The 8,147-nt window shown below is 48.1% G+C and overlaps 1 pseudogene; it reads right to left on the bottom strand.

The window, feature by feature from the left end:
* Nucleotides 1-816: 816 nt before the first annotated feature.
* Nucleotides 817-5,779, bottom strand: LOC120021076 (annotated as a pseudogene).
* Nucleotides 5,780-8,147: the final 2,368 nt, after the last annotated feature.

The following is an 8,147-nucleotide window of genomic DNA, read 5'->3' as shown; positions in this document are numbered from 1 at the left end:
CATCCTCGTCAGACTCTGACAGGTTGGACAAGTCAGTGGTGCTCCAGGCCTACGGACCCCTCAAAGATGTCCACCGAGTGGGAGGTGTCAGGCCAACCTACGTTTGACAGAGAGAACCTCTAAAATACAACCACCTCACACGGCAAAGGCCTCACTACTTACTATACATATCCACCTAAATGTCACTTATACTAGACACTTACAAAACAATTCATATAGAATACCTTTCCACTGACTACACAAACTAAATTCCACAGTAACATGCTAGAGTTTCCAGTGGAAACCTCACGAACAGGCCCATCTTATAGACATAGAGTATGCTCTACTACTAAAGTGAGTTGGTGTGACAAAATGGCTGCTGTTTCCCACGCTGGCTCACTGCGTCGGTTATTGTGCCAGGGCTGGGGGGAGAAGACCCCGGGGTCTGTGAGGACGGGGCTGGTGCGTCCTAACGATGCGGCCTCCTCCGTACTTAGGGACTGGTCTGGGATATTACTGTGAGGAAGGGCATCAAAACAATCTGAGGAGCCAGCGATCTGCCCGGGACTCCTTGACATGCACACCGTCGTACGAGACGGACTGTCTCGAGTTACAAAGGAACGGGGCAGAAAAATAATATCCACATGGTCACAGGTTTGGCCTCAGGCACCTTATCCTCTAGATCCACCAAACTCAACCCTGGACCTCCAAGCCAGTTTCACTGCTTTGTTTCATTGTTCCCCTCTAATCAGGGACTGATTTAGACCTGGAATACCAGATGTGTGCAATTAATTATCAGGTAGAACAGAAAACCAGCAGGCTCTGGACCTCGTAGGGTCAGAGTTCAATATCCCTGCTCTAGATCACACCACACAAACAATCCTGACATCACAGTCAGTAAGTTGAAGATGAGTTGAAACCAAGTTATGATGGAAATCCACAGCAAACAAACCCACATGCTACGACCAATTACATTTAAAAAAATGTCCATGAAATCTGAATGGTCTCTTTGTTCACTATGCAAATTGTAAAATGGAGAGATGAGAGGACATGAGAGGACATGCAAAGAGCATCACCTTTCAGTAGATGGAGGAGAAAGAGGAGTCTTCTCTAAGATTTGAATAGGGGGAATGTCTTCGGAGAGAGAGGGGGAGAGGGAAGGGGGGGGGGGCAGAGGGCAGATAAAAGGGACTTTAAAACTCCAGGTAGTTTAACCAACCTACTAGCATGCAGACAGCATGCAGACAGACACCACAATAGAGGACATGGGGAACAAATACCCAACATGGAAGCTGACAGACAAGTAGATCCAAAGTAGAAACCTTGGTTGGTGAGTATTTTCCTGATCTCTGTGAGCCAGGCAATCTTGATCTGGACTGTCGGGGCCCCAGGAACACAATCACAGGGAACAGTACTGTGTGCGTCAGTGAGTCAAGAAGACCAGACAGAGACCACTCTGTCACTTGCCAAAACCCAGACTAGACAGAGCGCAAGATAATCAAAATCAAATGATCACTGATCTGGCCCTCACCTGATCAACATACACCTCCTCTCTGCCACTGTACCAGAGCTCAAACTTTTCCACATCTCATTTGACGTTCTCTGTGATCCCAACAGCACTCATCTGCAGAGAAAACACAATTAACCATTGAAAGCGTAATGATTGTCCTTCAATAAAATTGAACATGTGGGTTCATATGATAAGAGCAGCAGTACTAGTAGTGCCCTCCCAGCGTTACCTTCAGGCAGCGCTCGAAGCTGTAGAAGGGGGTGCGGTCGTGGTCCTCCCCATGCTCCTCACGGCGCTTGCAGAAGAGCAGAGCATGCTCATGCAGGAAGAGGTGCCTCTGCATGGGCTTGAAGTGGGTCAGCTCCTTCATCCGCGTGGGGCCCCTCTTATGGCTGATCCACACACTGAAGGAACCCTGCATCAGCACCCGCCACAGGTCACTCAGCTCGTCCTGGGGACGCAGCCAGACACAACACAACCCAGCATGGTGGGATATGGTAGGACACAATTATTACAAAATTCACTTTGCAATAATTAGGAAAAATTATTCTTTCTCGCTAAGTCACTCATATGGTCTCTCACTCACACTCTTTACCTCATACCCTGTGATGGTGATCTGGTACACTGAGTATTTAACAGACTTGAGGAGATCCAACATGGCCTCTAGTGCCCCCTGCAGCTCAAATATATACTCACTGTCCACGCTGTGCTTCTACAGCTCCTGCTGGGAAAGACAGGAGCCCAGAGGTCCAATGTGTTACAATGGCAATGTCACAATGTTAAAACTCATACATGAACCATCTAAGTCAAGATGTTGTTGGCTGAGCCCAAGCCCTACTGTACCTTCAGTAGCAGCTGGTACTTAGTCAGCCTCTGGACTGGCTTTAGGAGGTATGAGTTCAACCCCAGTTTGTGATCCAGCTTCTGTCACTCATGGGGACACTACGTCACCACAAAATCGACAGAGAGAGCTCGAAAATTCAAGCCCCTTGGGTGCTGCCATAGAGTTACATTAGAAGTGCCCATCCAAGAAGGCTCAAAGTCATTGGCCACAGATAAAATGACGTCAAATCACGTTATATATACCGTAGCTTTGATTGGACTGATCATGTCAACATCTTACTTTCAAAATCTTAGCTAGCAGTCATCATCATGAATCAAGTCGACAATCTACTGCAAATCCTTTTTAATCCTTGTCATATGAAGAAAAATTATAGATAAAACGTATTGGTGCTCATCAGCCATTGGACATAAACATTAGACAACAAGTTGGACATTTTAAATTCAACAATGAGTGGTTTGGAAGGAATCAGTGGCTAACTGCAAGCGTTGCAAAGCAATCACTAGCCTACTATTCAGTGGAATGGGTGTGTGGTCCAAGTCTGGGTTTAAAGGTCTCTTTTCCAAGCTTAAAAGGATAAACATTCAACACCATGGGCCAGAAAAGTTTGAATACATTGGCCATGCAGTCAATCCAGAATGACTTCTGCCGTGTTAAAAACAACTGGAAAGTCGGAACTTGGAAATCTCAGACTTCAGTGAGTTCAAGACAACTGGGAATTCAGAAAAAAATTATCTCCAACTGGGAAAATAAGTTTTGAACGGTCATCCAACTCGGAATTCCAAGTCGGAAACTCTGGCCTCTTTCTAGAGCTCCGACCTGAAGACCACTGACGTCATGATTCAACCTTGTTCTTTTCAGAGTTCCCAGTTGTATTGAAAGCACCATAAATCCAGAGAATGACAGACTTTGATGACAAAGATTGATGGCAAAATTTGCCCACAAGGACTGCCGTGCCACCTTCCTGTTCAAGTGAGCACAACAAGATGAGTCCAAAAATGGCTGCATAAATGATGTAATATGCCAGGAAGATATGTATACTGTAGCTAAGAAAGTAATACAAAGTGTATGTTGTGTAGTAAGCTGTTAGTAGCCCATGTGCCTCACCCTAATCATTTGGTCCCTTTCCCCCTCATAATTTAGCCTACTGTCCTGACTTGGTGGTGCACATGTAGCCTATAGCCTGTTTAGAGAAATGTAATCATTGAAAATTGTTGGAGCTTTCATTGTCTGCTCATATGTCATTTATTTATCCTACGGTTCTGACTTGGTATACAGGGAGAATACTGTAAGAATGGCCCATGTTCTGAATTCTGTCGCTGTACATTTAAAAAGTGCTGAACAAATAGTTATATTGACTACGTCCGTCCTAGCTCGCTCATTAATGTCTTAATCGAAAATATGGATTGCCTCTTCTCCGCTTGTCATCCTCTTATGCCATAGTTTGTACATCTCAATTGTCAATAGAAACAACATTTGTTTAAGGAAGTCAGCCATATCAGCTATGTTTTTTAAAAGGCAGTAAATGAGGCTGAATGAACTATTTCGCTGCCAGACAGAGCTCCGCTGGTAACCAGGTGTAGCAGCGGTAATGATTCACTCCATGGTGCTGAAAAGAAAGCTCTGCTTTTGGGACAGCTTTATGTAGACCCTAACAGTTTGTGGGCACCATTTGTTACCGTTATAGTGCAATTCATGTATTTGTTTGTGTTGTGTTGTGGCTTTGCTGGCATGCCCCACCAAGATTTACATGCTAAAATCGCCACTGGACGGAAATATTGAAGAAATGTCTCAAATTTATCCAGAAGACACACATGTCAAAACTATAACTTCAAATAAAAAATAAATCAACGTTTTATCAATAGATGAAAGGGTATTTAAAAGCAGAAAGTAAGTAGAAGTGCATCTCTGGTCAATAAAAAAGCTTGACAGTGCACTTAGCGAGAGTACCTGGATGAATGGCCAAGCAGAACACTGTCTCCATAGCAACTGTGGCTTGTTCTGACAGTAGCGCTCGTACACCTGAAACTTTTCTTTCTGAAACGACAGAGAAATATCAATAGAATGTCTGTAGATGGTTACAGTGGTCTCTGACTGATGACCTCATACCACATGCTGACAGTGGGTCAGAGAGGGGTGATCACAAGCTTGCTCACCCGTTGTAGAAAGCAGGCTCCAACCCTCTGAGGAGTTTCCAGGCACTCCTCCAAGTCCTGGAGGAAGGTCCTGCAGAGAGGAGGAGGGGCGGACATGGCAGGCTTAACTTCAATCAATACACTATTCACTCTGTAAAAAATGAGTCAGAGCTTCTGCTCATCAGTGCCTCGGTGTGTGTGTGTGTGTGATAGAGACAGAGAAAGAAAGAGTATATCTGTGTGATTGTGTTTACATCCTTGTCTGCTGTGGAATTTGTAGATCTCTGGCATATTTCCAAAGAGAACAGGGTTATCCATCTCCGCTCAATAACCCTAGAGAAATGGAGACTTGGTTTTTATCCTGTACCCTTTGGGATGGTTTGTGTGTCTGTGCAACTGTCAAATGAAACACCTTACCAGCAAGAGAGAGAGCAGCTCCTCAACATAGATCCTCTCTGTCTCAAAAAGCTCTTTCATTATGTGTCTGAAGACACAGAGCACAGTCAGCAAGATGCACAGAGAGAAAGAGCGAGACAGAGAGAGACAGAGAAGCACCAGTAAGGGGAATTGCTTTATTAAATTAAATGATGTGACCCTGATGAAACATTCTAGGCAGATAACAGACAGATAAACAGGTGTTGAAACCAAACTGGAGTTGGACAGTACATACAGACTGATGTTGAGTGGGGTGTGGTGCTGTTTCACCGTTTCAGCTGGACTGGGCTCTCCTCTCCCCTCTGGCTGTAGGAGAGACAGCCGCGGTTCTCCTCATGATCATGCAGCACCTCTATCTGGAGAGGAGAGACCGGAGAGGACACAAGTATTGTGTCAGCATGGAGTTTAGTCAACATGACAAGCTGATGAATGATAAACTTCTCTAGAGCACATAGACCATGTGGAGGACAGACAAAAATATGTTATACCACACTGGAAAAAATGCTAATACTATTCACATCAAAATCAAATCAAATCAAATTTATCTGTCACATACACATGGTTAGCAGATGTTAACAAGTGACATCAATAAGGGATTATAGCTTTCACCTGGATTCACCTGGTCAGTCTATGTAACAGAAATAGCAGGCAATCCTAATGTTTTGTACTCAGTGTTTTTTGTTGTTGCTATAAATCAGCGTATAACAAAACGACATCCTCTTTCCTCCATAGTTTATTAACCAGCAGCATACATTACAGTGGGCTGCACTGCTGTGAAACACCTTGCTCACATGCCTTGTGGTGAACTACAGAGCAAATACAGTGTATCAGTTATTTTTGCTAACTTTACGAATGATACAGACTGATACATACAGACATCTGTTTAAGTAGAAAAGCAATTAGGGTACTGAAATAATATTTTGAGGTTCATAGAATATTCATGAGCTCTCAATTAAAATAGATTCCACTGATGATAACCTCCTACAACTACAACTTACACTAGGCTATATATTACTCTTCAATGCCTAAAGAGCTGTATTATACACACCCTTCCCACTGGGAAAAAAATGGTTTAATCAACGTTGTTTCCACCTAATTTCAACCTGGATTTGCAAAAAATCATCAATGTAAGGAAATCTCGTTTTTTTTAAATCTAACTGTAACGGTCGTCTTTCGGTGAGAGAGTAGACCAAGGCGCAGCGGGTTGTGAATACATAATGAACTTTATTTAACAAGACGAAACTAAACACACGAAGAACACTTGATAATTTTAGAAAACAACAAAACGAATTAGACAGACCTAAACGAGAGAACTTACATAAAACATGAAGAACGCACGAACAGGAACAGACTACATATACTAACGACAACGAAACAGTCCCGTGTGGTGCGAACATACACTGACACGGACGACAATCACCCACAAACAAACAGTGAGAACAACCTACCTTAATATGACTCTCAATCAGAGGAAACGTCAAACACCTGCCTCTAATTGAGAGCCATACCAGGCAACCCAAAACCAACATAGAAACAGAAAACATAGACTGCCCACCCAAAACTCACGCCCTGACCAATAAACACATACCAAACAACAGAAAACAGGTCAGGAACGTGACAGAACCCCCCCCTCAAGGTGCGAACTCCGGGCGCACCCCTACAACTCAAGGGGAGGGTCTGGGTGGGCATCTGTCCGCGGTGGCGGCTCCGGCGGCGGACGAGGACACCACTCCACCACTGTCTTTGTCCCCCTCCTTAGCGTCCTTTGAGTGGTGACCCTCGCCCCCGACCATGGTCCAGGAACCTTCACTAAGGCCCCTCCTACATAGAGGAGACAGCTCAGGACAGAGAGGTAGCTCGGGACAGAGAGGTAGCTCAGGACAGAGGGACAACTCTGTACTAATGGCAGCTCCGGACTGGGTGGCAGCTCCGGACTGGGTGGCAGCTCCGGACTGAGTGGCAGCTCCGGACTGGAGGGCAGCTCATGACTGGAGGGCAGCTCATGACTGGAGGGCAGCTCATGACTGGAGGGCAGCTCATGACTGGAGGGCAGCTCATGACTGGAGGGCAGCTCATGACTGTAGGGCAGCTCATGACTGGAGGGCAGCTCATGACTGTAGGGCAGCTCATGACTGTAGGGCAGCTCATGACTGTAGGGCAGCTCATGACTGTAGGGCAGCTCTGGCAGCTCCTGACTGGCTGGCGGCTCTGGCGGCTCCTGACTGGCTGGCGGCTCTGGCGGCTCCTGACTGGCTGGCGGCTCTGGCGGCTCCTGACTGGCTGGCGGCTCTGGCGGCTCCTGACTGGCTGGCGGCTCTGGCGGCTCCTGACTGGCTGGCGGCTCTGGCGGCTCCTGACTGGCTGGCGGCTCTGGCGGCTCCTGACTGGCTGGCGGCTCTGGCGGCTCCTGACTGGCTGGCGGCTCTGGCGGCTCCTGACTGGCTGGCGGCTCTGGCGGCTCCTGACTGGCTGGCGGCTCTGGCGGCTCCTGACTGGCTGGCGGCTCTGGCGGCTCCTGACTGACGGACGGCTCTAACGGCTCCTGACTGACGGACGGCTCTAACGGCTCGGGACAGACGGGCGGCTCTAATGGCTCGGGACAGACGGGCGGCTCTAATGGCTCGGGACAGACGGGCGGCTCAGAAGGCGCTGGGCAGACGGATGGCTCAGAAGGCGCTGGGCAGACGGATGGCTCAGAAGGCGCTGGGCAGACGGATGGCTCAGAAGGCGCTGGGCAGACAGATGGCTCAGAAGGCGCTGGGCAGACAGATGGCTCAGAAGGCGCTGGGCAGACAGATGGCTCAGAAGGCGCTGGGCAGACAGATGGCTCAGAAGGCGCTGGGCAGACAGATGGCTCAGAAGGCGCTGGGCAGACAGATGGCTCAGAAGGCGCTGGGCAGACAGATGGCTCAGACGGCGCTGGGCAGACAGATGGCTCAGACGGCGCTGGGCAGACAGATGGCTCAGACGGCGCTGGGCAGACAGATGGCTCAGACGGCGCTGGGCAGACAGATGGCTCAGACGGCGCTGGGCAGACAGATGGCTCAGACGGCGCTGGGCAGACGGATGGCTCAGACGGAGCTGGGCAGACAGGCAGTGCAGAAGGCGTTGGGCAGACGGCCGACTCTGACCCGCTGAGGCGCACAGTAGGCCTGGTGCGTGGTGCCGGAACTGGAGGTACCGGGCTGAGGGCACGCACCTCAGGGCGAGTGCGGGGAGAAGGAACAGTGCGTACAGGGCTCTGGAG

Source organism: Salvelinus namaycush, chromosome 26 (assembly GCF_016432855.1).
Source record: "Salvelinus namaycush isolate Seneca chromosome 26, SaNama_1.0, whole genome shotgun sequence".
In the NCBI taxonomy this organism is placed as follows: domain Eukaryota; kingdom Metazoa; phylum Chordata; class Actinopteri; order Salmoniformes; family Salmonidae; genus Salvelinus; species Salvelinus namaycush.
This window is presented reverse-complemented; position numbering and strand designations above follow the sequence as displayed.